Genomic DNA, 15,635 nt, shown 5'->3' on the forward strand with positions numbered 1-15,635 from the left:
AAAGACCTTGGAGATCATTCTAGTTCACTTCATCTGGTTTGCAGATAAGGAAACTGAGGCATAGAGTAGTTAAGTAAGTTGCACAGGGCCAAGTCCCTTGTGACCCGACTGGCCACCATCTGTTGGCACTTCTTTCTGAATCATTAATCTGCAGTTGAAATGGTCATAAACATCCAGGGTATTAAACAGTGTCACATAGCCTTCAAACGCCTTAGCACAGCAAATAACTGTTAACTATAGATGAACGTATCTTGATTTTGACTGGGAAGAATCTAAATCTTAAATATCTTCAAAGACACATAAGCCTTCTACGGAAACCTCTTCCAACAGCTTGTACTCTCCTTTCCTGTTCAGGATGAAGGAGAAAGAAGGCATTAATCTGGCCTGATCAGCATAAATATCTAAGCAGTCATGTGACTGGGGGTGTGGGGAGGCCCAGTTCTCTGCCTGACCGGAGGGCTGTGGCAGTGTGGCAGAGGCTGGAGCAGAGTCTTGCCATATGCCAGAGAGACTTTGAAAGGTTGCCTGGCCTCCCTACCTCCTAGAAGGACTTTGTATCTGAAGGAAATTTGCAACCTTTTGTCTCGTGACATTCATCACTGGAAACTTCATGTGCACCCTTTGCTCTGGGGCAGGGGGGATGGGCAAAGGTTAATGGCAAGGGCAGAGCACTAATTGACTGTGATGAGAAATGCTGAGAGAGCAAGCTGGGCTTTGAGGCATTTGTGTGGGCTTGGTTGTTAGAGCAGCACTGGAAATGGTGTGATATAAAGAACTGGCAAGCAGTGCTGGTCCAAGGAGTTACCAACATGGCTAACAAAGAAACGGCATCTTCGAATGTGCACACCAACAGATTAGTCATTTACAGTTCTCAAACCCATCAGAAAGAAAGGCGTCCTCCCACCGAGACTTGAAACCTGATAGCGTTTCCCTGTAAAGACAGATGGCTAGCCCACTATTCGCTAGAGGCGGAGATTATGCTCCCTGCCCTTGTTATATCTCACTCTCTTTGCATCTCTGTCTTGGCTGTGCTGATTCTGCCTTCAATCCAGACTAAAGTGTTTGTCCTTGTTTCCTGGCTAGATCCAGTCATCTTACTTACTGGGCTAGACTTGAATTCTGAAGGACAGATACTATTTCTTTTTTGGTTGCTTTTAAAATGATAATGTCAGGAAAATAAAAATCAACAAGGTGCCGGCTTCCCATGTGCGTGTGACTGTTCAAGAACACAGCATGCCACGCACAGCAAACGCACAGGAAAGGCGGGCGGAACTCTGATGCTTTCTCATCCTTTACAGACCATGTGAAATTGTAAGCCGTTTTTGTTTTTATGTCAGAGTCAGTCCAAATAGACTGATATTTATGGAAGTTGTGGCTGTTCTAACATATCCTTGAACAGCGGTGTATAGTGACTGCGAGTCCATAGTGCCAGGTCTGTTTTCTAAATGTAGAACTCTAAAGGTTTAAGCAAAGCAATGGAAGACAGTTATGGACGTGCGCTCCTGCACGCTCGGCACTCGGGAGGCTAAGCATGAGCTTAATAGTTTAAGGACAGCCTTAGGTAGCATGGCAGGGCCCTATCTCCCTTTTAAGATGCAGCAAAGCCATTAAGGCATGTAGTCAGCCTTTCTTATGTGTGAGTTCCTCTGTTCATAAAAGTGTGACAGCCACATCTGGCCTGAACATGTGCTGTCACCATTCATCTCCACACAGTGACCCACAATAATGATTTACACGGCACTCTCATTATGTTAGCCATTATAAGCAATCCAGAGAGTGTTTAAAATACACAGTGGATCACATGTCTTCTAGGCCAATATGTCTTCTCTCTGTGTAAGGAACTTTCTCAGGGAGTCTTCAAGCCAATCCCTGTAGATCCTGGAGAAAGGCCGTATTGCTAATGAGAATACAGATTTTGTGTATTCAGTCAGGAAAGTTTGTTGTCTACAGTGAGCCCACGTAGAACTCTGCTGACATCATCGTAATTCTGTGAAAATCGCCCCTTATATTTGTCTAGTGTCCCTGACTCCATTTCAGTTTAGCTATTTCCTCGCTCCTCGCTCTTCTGAAAATGTGTTCCCTGCTAAGTGACTACTCAAGTAGGTCCTGTGTCTCTTCTGCACTGGAGTCCTTTAAAGCAGCGGGTCTCAGCCTTCCTAAGGCTGACCTTTTAATGCAGTTCCTCATGTTGTGGTGGTCCCCAACCACAAACATATTGTACAGCTACTTCATAACTGTCATTTAGCTACTGTTATAAATCATAATGTAAATGTCTGACTTTCTGATCATCTTAGATGACCCCTGTAAAAGGGTCACTTGACCCCCCCCCCAAGGGGGTTGCAACCCACAGGTTGAGAACTATTGCTTTAGAGGACCTCACAGTTCCTAGTAACATTTACTTGTGTGGTCTCCTCTCATGGATTTAGAGCAGGAGACACTGTTTGGTTCATCTGTATGTTGAACTTTTTACCTAATATCAAGCCAGCACCATCAATGATTAACAAAGTATCTGTTAACTTGGTAAATGAGTAAGTAGAAATATGTTGTAAGAGATCTTCCTCTCAGAAAAAGGGAGCCTTTGCTCTAGTCTGGTGACTTGGATGGCAAATCTGCCCTCAGTGTCTTTCTCGGAGGGCATCGGTGAGACTAATGTGGAAATGTTGAGTCTTTCAGGAGACACAGCAGGTCTAAGCTGTAAGTATTCAAGCAGCGTGCCAAGATGAATAAACATGCAAGAAGTGGTTGTTTTAGCACTTCTGGTTATTTTTCTCCCAAGAGTGAACACGGGACTTATTAAGACTATTTTTTGGTTTGGTTTTGGTTTGGTTTTGGTTTTGTAACCAATAATTTTCTGGCTAACTTGATAAATTTAATTCTCAGTTGTATTATCTTCTTATTTTCTTCTGTCTTTTTCCTTGCCTACCCCATCTTTAAAGTATCATATTTTAAGAAAATTACCTGAGGCAACTAAGCTTTTAGCTTGCAGTGAGAGGCAGAGGTGCATTGCCAGCAGTGGGGCCGTGGTGGTTACATGAGTGTCCTCAGGCAAACACTGTTGCTTCTTGTGAGGCTGCTTCTCATACACTGTAAACAACATTGCCATTCTCTTGTCAAGAAATAGTTGCAAACTGACCAGAAATTGCTGACGCATCCCTAAAGCGGCTCTTCTTTCTCTTGAGCTTGCTTGTCTAGTGCTCTCTGAGTTCTAAACTCCCTCAGTGTGCATGGCGCTTCTCTTTATACTTAACAAATCGAGGACTTTGCATACAAGGGGTACGTGTGTGTGTGTGTGTGTGTGTGTGTGTGTGTGTGTGTGTGTGTGTGTGTTGACCGTGTTGCTTTGGAAAGCCAGACGGTGCTGTCTCTTGCTGCTCTAGCAGGGGCCCTTTCTGGACTCTTCCCCTGAAACCTTCTGTGGATGGCTGCACACTGATAGATGGAATCGCCCCGGGGAGCCTTATGGACCAGCCCTCTGTCGTTACCATGCAGCACGATTGTGATTTATAGCCCCAGATGGCGACTTCCACCTCATCACCCCCTACTTACTTCAGCAGACATTTACCTCTGTCTTTTAAAAATAATCTGTACTGTTTGCAGATGACTATATACAAATCTTCCTATTTATCAAAATACTGTTTAAAATGACGTTTCATCAGAATGTGAGGAATTGTAGAAACAAATAGTCAGACTTTTTAGTGGGATTCTAACTGTGGAAATTAAATATTAAGGCAAATATTCAAGTCAGGTTCTTGAATTTTCATGGAGGGGATGTCAACTCTTCTTGGGTGGGTGTTGTCAGTGCTGAGGGACTTGGGGTGTGTTCTACCACCACTGAATTACACCCCCTGCCTCTTACAATCACCTAGAGATCAGGTATAAAACACAAACAAACAAACAAACAAAACAGAGATTTTGCCTTCAGAGAGCTGCTGACTCAGAGTCTCTGCTGTGTGCCACCTTTCTGGAACTTTAGAATATATCCCCTGGTTAGGAGAGGTACTTGGGAAACGTGCATTGTATTTGAGGTATGGTATCACTGTGGCTCTGCCATCTTTCTCACCAGTGGTACATCTTTAAAAGGAGGCTCTCTTGGAAGAAACAGAAACTGCTCAGGGATGACTGGGATGTTTGTTTATCTTACTTGAACAACTGTCTTTACTTTGATCCAGAGAAAGCACTGGTCTAATTCTGTGAATTATTTTTTACATGTTGCTAGACAGTAATTTTACACTTTTTTTGCCTACCAATATTTACTTCGTTGTTTTGAGTTTTTATTTATATTTTTTTCTTAACTTCTTTATTATGCTATACATATTTTTTGTTATCAGCCTCAAATATTATTTAAGGCCAAGTCTAGGTGTTTTCTCTTAATGTTTATTTTTAATTTAAATCCTTTTCAGAAGCCAAGCTTATTTTATTGTCTTACAGTAAAACCATGTCTTCACTGTTAAATATTAGTATCTAGTTGTAAATGTTTTTGAACTCTTAAGCTGCACATTGTAAAATACAGACAGCATTAATTATACCGGATGTCGGGGCCAGCTGATGTCTGGACGTCTCGCTGTGTAATTTAATCCTGGGTGCTGTGTTGTTTGGCTACACTGGACCCTCGGTGAGCATATGTAATTAAGTGCACATGTGTAAAAAGCAGGCCTCATAGGAAAGAGAGGGAGAAGGATCATTAGCAGGGATTAGATTTGTCTCTCCAGCTGGGCAGTATGCCGCTGAATTCCAAGGGCTTTCCCCAGTGTGAATTATGAGACTGGTTCAGCTGCTGCTCAGTTCCCCTCTGGCTTAACTACATTTACTAATGCTGTTAAGCTGTGTCCCCGGAGGCACCACACCCTGAGGTACCAGATATATCTTATGCATGCAAAAAGAATGCGGAACCTACGGTACATAGTCTTCTCAGATCAAAAATTGAATGGCAAAGTGAAAATTTAAAAAAAAAAAGTTGTGGGCGAACTTTAGGTACATACATGGGGCTGTGGGAATGGTTGGTAGACTGAAATAATTCCTGTCTAGCTAAAACAAATAGTAATTAATCAAAGAAGTGTAGTTCAAATCAGTTGAGACTATCTGCCGATCTGCTGCTACCCTGAAATTCTAAAGACTAATGAATCAATTCCACTCTGAATCAAGTCTTGTGTCCATCTTCCAGATTGACGAGGCTCTTTAGTGGAGGTGGCACATTAAGAATTATGAAGCCATGAACCCTCTTAGTAGAGCGTGTCATACAATAACAAGACAATTGACTGTCAATTGAACCTATCAATTGGCTGAATAGAAATTATAGCTACAGTAAATGTTTTAGGGTTTGCATTGACATCTATGGCCGTACATACTATGCTGCTGTAACTTTAAAAGGCAGGGTGAGGAAATGGATATATTAATTGTAGTCATTTTATAGTGTGCATAAATAACAAGGCATCACATTATATACCTTTCGTCCACCAGAGTATTTTATCAGAAGTATAACTTCTGCTGTAACCCAGTGATGCTGGAGAACAAAGCAGCCTGGTGTCTTTCCAGCCGCCTGGTGTCTTTCCCCTATGACTTACCTAAAAAGACCAGTGTGCCACAGATAACACAGACGCTGTAACTAAAGAATTGTTTTTAAGCTTTTCCAAAGCCATGAACAGTTCTTCCTAGTCTGCCTACAATGCTGAAGTCATCTGAGCTGTGTCCTCCTTCTTCACCCTTTCCTTTCCAAGTACTGATGAATAAGACCACAGTGGAAGAACAAGGAAATCAGGCAACTGCAGGGTCAAGCTCTGTTCATCTTTCAGGGCCAGGGCCGTTATGTCAATAGAACCTAGGTGCTGTCCGCTGCCACGCTCACACTAGATAAGTAGTGGCCCAAATGATTCATCCAGTTAAGACTAAGTAAATAGATAAGTTGAAGATTTGATGTTTACCCTCTTGGTGAAAACTTTAAGCAGAGGAGAAACATGAACCACAAATACTGCGTCTGCCTGCCTCTGCCACTGACACAGCAGGAACAGGAAGGAAGTTCTCTGTGAAGCAGGAAGATAGCACTGGAGAGGGCATGCATTCTGGGCTTATACCTGAGCCTGTGAGCTGCTTTACATTGTCAGGATATGGAAATAGAGTAATCATTAAAGGTTAGCGCTACCGGTCAGGCCGGCTTGACTGTGGTATGAACTGTGAAGCTGCAGGAGCCCTGCGCTGGGTGTTTAAAACCCTGTCGTGCCCTTTGTGAAATCCTTGAGTTCTTAGTCAAGGAATTTCATTTTCTTGTTTTTCAAATAATTAAAAAGAAAAAAATTGAAGCCAGCATTAATGGCACACAGCTTTAAGGCCAGCACTTGGGAGACAGAAGCCAGGAGCTCTCTGAATTTGGGGATAGCCTGGTCTACAGAGCAAGTTTCAAGAACAACCTGGGCTATACAGAGAAACCTTGTCTCAAAAAAAATTATAATATAATTACATCATTTCTCCTTCCTTCTCCTCCCTCCAACCCTTTCATGCACTCCCCTTGCTATCTTTAAAATTCACGGTTTCTTTTTCTTTGATAGTTTTGGTGGTGGTGGTGGTGGTGGTGGTGTGTGGTTTTAGTTTCATGAAGTCCCCCTTGTCAATTGTTGGCCTTAATTCTCAGACAAATGAAGTTCTGTTCAGGAAGTCCTTACACCTGTATCCTGTAGAATACTGCTTCTTTTTTCTTCTAGCAGTTCAATGGTCTCAGGTTAAGGCCTTTGTTCCATTTGAAGTTAGTTTTTGTGCAAGGTGATGATATGGGTCTGCTTTCTCTCTTCTGCGTGTGGACATCCACTTTCCCATGACCATTTGTTGAAGACCCTGTCTTTCCTTCAGGCTGTTGTCTGAGCCTTAGTCAAGTATTAAATGGCTGAAGTTACACCTCATGCCTGGGTCTTCCTGTCATCTTTGTGCCAACAACATATTGTTTTGTTACTCTGTCTCTGTAATGTATCTTATGATCTAGAATTGTCATCCCTCCTGCAGGATTCTTTGATGGGCCTTATGATTATTTCTTTCTAAGTTCATCCCAAGGTTCATTTCAGTGATTCTCATTGGCACGTCTATAAGAATGCTGTGTTTGGGTGGGGGAGGGGGATACTGCCTTGATTGCTCATGATGTATGTATTTCTTCAATGAGTTGTTCAAGGCACATGGTCTTCTTGTGTTAGTTCTGTGTCTGATATGGTTTAGGCAGGTTGGAGCAGCAGAGAGGGTTTGCAGGTGGACTTGGGCCTCCAGGCTGGAGATAGCACAAGTGAGATAAAGACAAATGGCTTTCCTAAGCACTGTGAGCTTTGATGGCCAGTGATTGAGCAATACCAGACACCCAGACAGAAGAAAATCAGGTTGGCCAAACAAGTACAATAAAGCAATTGTCAATATTGTGGAACCGTTCTCTACTTTGCAGGTAGATTTAGAGACAATGCTTCATAGAGTTACTGTGGGTGATAGAGTTGTTGAATTATCTCTTTTGAAAAACATCCTCCAGGGGCTGTAGAGATGGCACAGTACATAGTAGAGATGGCAGTATTTGCTGATCTTCCAAAGGACCCCCTTTCAGTTTCCAGCACCCATGTCAGGCAGCTCACAACCACCTATGACTGGCCACCATGGGTGCCCAAACACACATGGCATATGCTGACATATACATACACATAAATAAAAATAAAATAAATCTCTTTTAATGTTCACATGGCTGCTAGAGAGACAGCTCAGTCACTAAAGTACTTGCCACACAAGCATTTGTACCTGACTCTGGACCCCCAGCATTCACATAAAATACTGAGCTTGGCAGCGCGTACCTGTAATCCCAGTGACTGACACATAAGGTGGAGGGCGACTCAGAATTATACTAGAATTGACTTCCAGCCTCCACCTGCATGTAAACACGTACACACATAAATGTATACATGGGAGTACTTATACAGAAAGTTTATGTGCATACACTCATTAAACGTGCTTTTACAATGGGTTCAAGTTATAATTCCAGAGGGAACTGCTGATGGTGTCTCTATATTCTACCCTCTGTAAAACTAATCTTTGTATTGAAAGGCTACTTCCTATTTCCACTCACAGATAGTCCGTTGTTCTGCATCTGTTCTTTGCATGACGGCCACCACGGGTACTTGTCTGCAGTACACATCAAGAGCAAATAATAATTCCTGTTATCCTCCCTTGATGTCATCTTTTGAGTGGATGGAGCTCACTGAGGACTCTTTAATAGTGTACAGTCTCTGCTGTGCTGGGAATAGAAATGGAAACTCCCCCAATGAATAAAACATAGGCAGGGACTAAATAATTAAATTAAGTTGTAGATATGGATAACTCCCTAGCACCAAGTCTAATCCATATTCTAAAATGAAAAATTATTGATTGTTACCAATTTCAAATTTAGATTCCTGGTAAAGCTCAAAATGTTCTAGCCTATTTTCCAAAGCACTGTGTGTACTGAGTCAGTGCTTAAAAGACTTAAAGGGCAAGGGGAGTGCATGTTCCAGGCCAGCCTGGGCTACATAACAAGGTCATAATGGGTTAGGCTACAGTTGTGGTCTTGGTTTCTGGCTGCAGTAGGGTGGCCTGTGCTCAGCTCCTGTGTTTAACACCTAGCTGACACTGGGTCACTGAAACAGTGTCCCCTCCAGCTTTTTCATTAAGTATTATTAGGGAGAACACAAGGTCTTTGCCTGGTGGGTCTATTGAGGATTGGAGGAATCAGGAGAACTGTTTAGGGCTGTGACAGGCATGGACTTCAGTTAGTGCTGGCTTCTGTTATTATTATCTTTTTCTTTTTTTGAGGTATAACATATGCCCAGAGCCTTGGACATGCTGGGCAAGCACCATATTACTGAGGTATACCCCCAAACCAGTTACTGTATTATGAACTCACAGTGCACAGATAAAGAACTACTTATGATCCTGTGTGTGTGTAAAGTTCTCTCCATGAAGTGAAACATCCCATTACACCTGAACCTGTATTTGGTGCTGAGCCATCTAGCAGGGAAGGGCAGGGGACACAAGGTTCAGAGGTAAATAAGACCTGAATTTTTGCATAGTAAATTCACACATTTATCAGAATTAATGGTTCCTCCTGAGAAGCAGGAGCCATAGTACTCCCGACTCTGTCAACAGTCTAAAATTCCAGTGTTTCCAAGCAACAAAAGGCCAACAAGCGAGCAAAGGTGGCAGGAGACCCTTAACAGCATCCTGCCTACCATTTCCATGTGGATCACAGGGTTCTGTACATCATGTGCACTCTGGCGTTGGTGTCGCATTGCATGACACAGCAAAATGGGCTGCATTTACCTCTACTTCAGGCTTTCCTGCCCAACCAAGCAGTCCGAATGCCTGGCCGTGACTGGATGAGAAAATCTCATAATGTAATTTCCCTCCTTTACCACTTGCTCAGGGTCGTGCTGTTTTTAATAGTAATGCCAGCACTGCTTTTAACAATATGTTTTTGAGATTATAATTCTATCATTTCCCCCTCCCCTTTCCTCCTGTCAAACTCTCCCATGTATCCTGCCCGCTCACTGTTGGGAACTGCACTAGCCCCAGGTTCGGGCGCCAAAAAATGTTGTAGCCCAAGCAAAATGTTGAGGCCCGGGCTGCCGCTCCGGTCCGTGGGTCGGGGTTCAGCAAGAGAGAGAGTCAAGGACGGACTCGAAGAATGGAGACCAGACAGAGTGTGTTTCAATCCCGTTTATTCTTCAGTCTCTCTTTTTCTCTCCAAGTCCCAAGTCCTAAATTCCTAGTCCCCAGTTCCTAGTCCCTAGTGCCTCCAAGTTCCAAGTTACTTCTTCCAAGTTCTCTTCCAAGTGCCTGCTACCTAAAGCCTAATTCCTACTCCAAGTTGTACTCCAAGTTGTACTCTCTGAAGTGTCTGATCTCTCTACCTTCTGTCTCTGCTTTTTATGTGTCTCACTTCTAAGCCATGCCTTTTGGTCACGCCTTTAATCATGCCCTTAAGGTCTTGTCTCTAAATCTGATCTCTACACTTCTAAGTTAAACTCTTAAGTTACACAGCTTTAATCTCACACACCTTTAATCTCACACACACAAGGTATCTAAACCAAGATTATCAGAGTGTGCTCAGCTGTTGTAGGCTATTGTAATCCAAGTCTCATGTCAGGGTATATGGCTCAAGATGGCTGCAAAGCTGATAGCCGCTTTCTGCTAAAAGTCGGCCCCCAACAACTCACTCTCTTTCAAATTCATGGCCCATGACCTCTTTTTCCTTTCTTGCTGTTACACACATGCCCAGGTGCATGTTGCACGCACGTGTGCACACACACTAACAAATGGACTGACGATTGTGTATTGGATAACTAATTAGTGTGCTTCTCCCTGGGGAGGGCTGTTTCTCCCATTCACCATTGCTTAGCTGCCTGTAGTCCTCCAATATGTAGTTCATATATGTGTGTGTATATGTATATATATGTGTATATATATGTATATGACACATATATGTATATGTGTATATATACACATATACATATATATACACATATGTGTATATGTGTATACACATATGTATATGACACATATACATATATATACACATATATATACATATACACACATATATATACATATACACACATATGTAATCATATGTATATATATACACATATATATGATTCAGAATATACAGAATATGTATATTCATTCCTCATGAGCCTCATGAGCTTCTCTCCTTCTATGCTAGCTTGTCTTTGGCCTCATTCTTGTTCAGCTCATGTTTAGGCAGCCATGTTGTTGAGACTTTATGGGTGTAGCTCCTATCCTAGGAGACACAGTCTGTAAGCAAATTCCCTGTTCCACAGTGATCCCCAAGCCTTAGATACAGGAGACTCTGCTTGTTGCACAGAGACGTTTCCTTGACAGGAGGTGAGGAATATACTCACCCAGTTAGACCCTGGAGAAGGATGTCCAGACAGTTGCTAAGCAGCATGTCACCTGTCTCCTCCCTAGAACCACCATCTGACTTAATATAACCATGACCAGCATTGGGATATTGCTTTATAGCTTTTTTTAAAAAAGGTTTGTTCATTTTTATGCACATTGGTGTTCTGCCTACATGTTTGTGTGAGGGTGGCAGATCCTCTGATATTGGGGTTACAGACAGTGGTGAGCTGCCATACGGTTGCTGGGAATTGAACTCAGGGCCTCTTTAAGAGCAGCCAGTGCTCTTAACCTCTGAGTCATCTATCTCTCCAGCCCACTTCATAGCTTTAAAAATCACTTTTATGTCTTTTATTTAATAGTAATATAAATCCTATGCAGAAACCTTTTGCTATACTTTTTCATAACCTATGTTATGAAAGGGGCCTCCACGATAAGTATTTAATCATAATAAGGATCTCATATGGTTTCAGTAATAAAAATGGTGTTCAGCGTACTCCATGGATGACCCAAATATAATAATGGCACTTTCCATATTTAGAAGAAAAAGGTGTCCCCACACATTTGCTCAGGCAGAAAAGGACATTTTCTAACAGATACTCACATCTATAGAGCCAGTGTTCTCCATAGAGCCAAAGAAGCCCCTTGGCAGCATGGAGTCAGCTCTGTAGCTTTCTTCTCCAGCCTTGGCCAGCGTGTCTCTGCCTTGCAGGGCTCTCCACTGCTGTGATGCCCAGACACAACAGCACTGTTGGACCTTCACACAGCACTCTCTTCTGTGCCTACAGAGCAAAGATACCTTGCTTCTTCTGTGCTATTGGGTTCAGTCAGTGTGAAGCCTCATGGGACCTCCGAGGGGAGTGTGAGGGTTGTGATTCGGTATCAGTTCCTGTGGCTCACACTCACACTACCACACTTTGCTCCATCACTCCACCAAGGGCCAATGTTCTTACTGGTGACCAGTAACTGTGATCTCCAAGACTAGCAATCACTCTTTCCCTACCCAGGAAAAGAATAGCTCACTGGCTCAGTTAACTCTGGGACACAGACCGTCCCTGTTGCTTTTTCTGTCTACCCCTTTGTAAATAATCTGTTATTTTATTGAGCTTTCATTTGTCCCATTGGACAATGCCACTTGTTTCCTAACAGGACCTAGACTCATGGAAGCCTCCAGAAACATAAATGGCAGTGCTTGCCGCTGCTGGTCATTCACGGTGTAGACAGTGGTCACCCAGACATTGGAAGTCTAAATGCAGAAAAGTGATTATATACAGTCCCAGGGTTGCCTTCACTATAACTGCTAGTATGTTTGGAACAAAGATCCGTCTAATTAGACTGAGGTTCTTCCTTTAGAAACATATCTACTCCGCAAAGAAGAACTGTGTGACATAATCTGTTCACAACATGGAGTATACTAGAAGCATCCACTAAATGTTTTTATTCTCACCATCAGAGGACAACCCTGTGATACCCCTACTCTACCTCACTGACAGAGTGATTTCACCTTTCAACATTTACAATTCTTCAAAGTATATCCTTTTTAAAACTAAATAAGGCATAGAGACTCTGGGATTAGTCAGAGTGGTCCCAGGTCCAGGGTCCATGAATAGTGATGTTGAACTTTTTAGTGGGACATCACTTATTTCTGGGCAGGCTGACCTTGGGGGCTCAAAATAACTGGCCTTTTCACTTTAAAATGGAAGCATCCATCCTTTGTGACCACATTAAGGTTCTTTTTTCCAATGACATAAAGATAAATTTGTTTTCAAATTCATGTTCTTAGGCTAGCAAGATGGCTCAGCATGTAACCACCAGCCTATGACCTGAATGGCAAGCCCCATGGTGCACTTTCTTTCATCATGGACTCAATTGTCCAGCAATTGTCCTCTGACCTCACATAGTCACTGTGGCCCATGGGTGTGGGAATGGGCATACCAAAGAATGAAATGTGATTTTAAGAAAACCACAGTCTCATTTGAGCTCACTTTTAATTATACAGATAATAATAAATAATTCTTACTTGGCTTGGTGGCTATAATCCCAGTGTACAGAAGGCAGAAACAGAACATTCTAAGTTTGAAGTCATTTACACACACACACACACACAGCATGTGCTTCCTTAATATAGGATCCAGTGCTTATGAATTAAAGTATAAATAACAAACCTTCATTGGTGCCTGGCTCTGAACCATATAACAGACTGTATTACCTTACTTAACCCTCGTTACATACGTAGAAAAAAGCACAGGAACCAAGATGCACGAGTGGCCCAGAAAGCTTGCGTCCAGAGCTCAGGTGTTTTATAGCAACACTAAATTTATCTAATTGTCATTTTCCCTAAGCAGTGTTTTCCTGGAGACAGTTTCTTAAATTAACAAAATAATCTAATTTAAAACAGAGCAATGGTAAAACTATGGGAATTTTCCCTCCTTTTAAATATCAGAATGATTGGGTATTAATCGTCTCTCAAATATTGTAGCTGCTTTGAGCTTGCTTGCATTTTGTGATCTATTAAAACCTGGAGTCTAAAAATAGCTGCTGTAGTTAGAGACAAGGAAATTGCATCTGTCTATATTTTCTCTTTCCTGTCTCTGCTGGCCGCTGAGCTGCTGGGTCTGCTTCCCTTGTCATTTCAGAAGCTACCTTGCTACCTGTCTTAGGCAATTGATTGATCTTAGCTTTTCTTCTTCTTCTTCATTTTCCATTTTTAAAAGAAAATCTTCTTTGCCTCATTGCTTCTTCCTTTATTCTTCTTGAGTCCATATGAGTTGAGCATGTATCCTTCATACTTTAGATTTGGTTAGCCAGGCGTGGTGGTTTATTTCTCAAATTCCAGCATCCCAGAGGCTGCAGTAGAAGGATTGTGAACTCAGGGCCAGCCTGAGCTACATAATGAGGCCAGTCTAAAGCAAACAAAATCTCCAACCAACCCACTCACCAGACAACAAAACTCCAACCAAACAAACGAACCAAAAATGTCGGTGAAGTGTTAGGATGTAAGTCCAGGTCTTCCTCCCAGGCCTCTGTCTTATACCTTTACAATTTTGATATCAATATGAAACCCATGGAGGCAGGGTATAATGCTTTATTCTTTTAATCCTACACTGGGGAGGCTGAGGCAGGGGGATCTATGTGAGTTTGAGGTCAACCTGATCTATGTGAGAAGTTCCAGGACAGCCAGAGTAGGACCTTGTCTAAAGAAGAAAGAGAGAGAAAATAAATAAATAAATAAATAAATAAATAAGATAATACCAGAGATTGGCTGGAAAGAGCTCACAACTAATCAATAACTCTCAGAAATAATGTTTAATTTAAATTTTTGCTCAATTTTTAAGACTTTATTTGTAGGGATAGGGCTAAATTTTTTAAATCTGATTTGTTCCTACTCAGTATATGAAGGTAAAAATCTAATACTTAATTAATACCATCTTCTATTAGCGGCATGAAATAAAATTGTGTAGCCCAAGGCTGATCCTTCCGACCATGTCTTCTTTCTTCTTTCTCTCTATCCTGCATCCTGGGATGTTGGCGTTAAGCCAAGGTAATTCCAGAAATTGGCAATTCCCTGCCAAGTGTGCAGCTGGGCCGTCTAACCCTTGCCTACTTGTTTTGTACAAACCACTTCTTCCTTTTGAGGACAAAAATTTCACAGGGCAGAAGTGTGTGCTGAGGCTGGGAAGGGGCGCCGTCATGCGCTCCTGCAGACAGAGGCCAAAGGCGCGGCTCCTCCGTGCTCAGGTGGAAGGCAAGCTTCTCACCCTCTACCCTCGGACATTCCGCATGTTTTCCACTTGCCTGACAGTGTTTTAAAGTTCTTGCCGTATCTCCCTTCCTTTAAATAAATAATAGTGTTGATTTTTCACGAATAAAAAGAACCAAGTAGTCAGTCCCCAAGAAGGGTACCTGAACCAATCGTGGACAGGGAGAGGGAACCGGAATAAAAGAACAGATGACATTGGAAGAGCCATTTGCTGTTTCCTATCGGCTTCTGCTTGCCAGCTCTTCTCTGCAGTGGCAGTGGGTGGGTGTACACAAACAGGTAAAAATCCAGATATTTTTATCTACCTACACCCTTCTGAAATACAGCTCTGATCACATTTAAATATAGTCATGGAGATGGGTTTTCTTCCTTTTGATCAGGCTCTCTTGATTGCCCTGCCTTTGTGGCTTTGTACAGGAGCTGATATTCTGGGGAAGCACAGGGGAAGCCTTGTGCACACAGTGAGGCTAGCCTCAGGCCTGCCCACAGCTCGAGAGCGCTGATCCCTGAGCAGCCTGTGCTGCTGAGAGAGGTGCAAGCTCACCTCTGCAGTGGGTCTGTGCCTCCTCAAACACCTTGGACCCAACTTGGGTAGCATTCTGAGCTACTGTCTCTCTTGGCATCTGTTCTGGTGATGCTGTGCCTACTTGTTTCTCTGCATGAACAAACAAGCAGGCTGATAGAAAGAGCCAGGAGGGAAAAGGAAAAATCCTCCCAGGCTCACCACTGTTGAGCAGCTTGTGTCCTCCCTGGGTCTTGATTTGGATTGAAGACAGTTGAAGTGAACTTTTTTTTTCAAAACGCTTTATTTATCAATATTTGTGTAAACATATATACTTATACACATATACATATATAAACAATAATTAAATAATATGATGTATTTTAAAAGTATGGGGGGTTGGGAAAGGTGGGAGGAAGGAAAGGGGAAAATTATGTAAATACAGTGCTCATATATGAAATTCTCAAA

The 15,635-nt window shown here is 42.4% G+C and overlaps 1 protein-coding gene across 5 annotated transcripts in view; it reads left to right on the plus strand.

Moving 5' to 3' along the window:
• Nucleotides 1-15,635, plus strand: part of Map3k13 (mitogen-activated protein kinase kinase kinase 13) — a 144,918-nt gene that overhangs the window by 75,184 nt on the left and 54,099 nt on the right. Inside the window, exon 1 of one of the 5 annotated variants that reach the window (XM_076942718.1) lies at nt 2,564-2,694. The exons of the other annotated variants lie outside the window; for them this stretch is intronic. The gene's annotated coding sequence lies outside the window, so the exon portion shown is untranslated. Of the gene's footprint in view, nt 1-2,563; nt 2,695-15,635 lie in introns of those variants that run through there. 5 annotated transcript variants of the gene reach the window in all.

This window comes from Arvicanthis niloticus, chromosome 12, assembly GCF_011762505.2.
Source record: "Arvicanthis niloticus isolate mArvNil1 chromosome 12, mArvNil1.pat.X, whole genome shotgun sequence".
NCBI classification, from domain to species: domain Eukaryota; kingdom Metazoa; phylum Chordata; class Mammalia; order Rodentia; family Muridae; genus Arvicanthis; species Arvicanthis niloticus.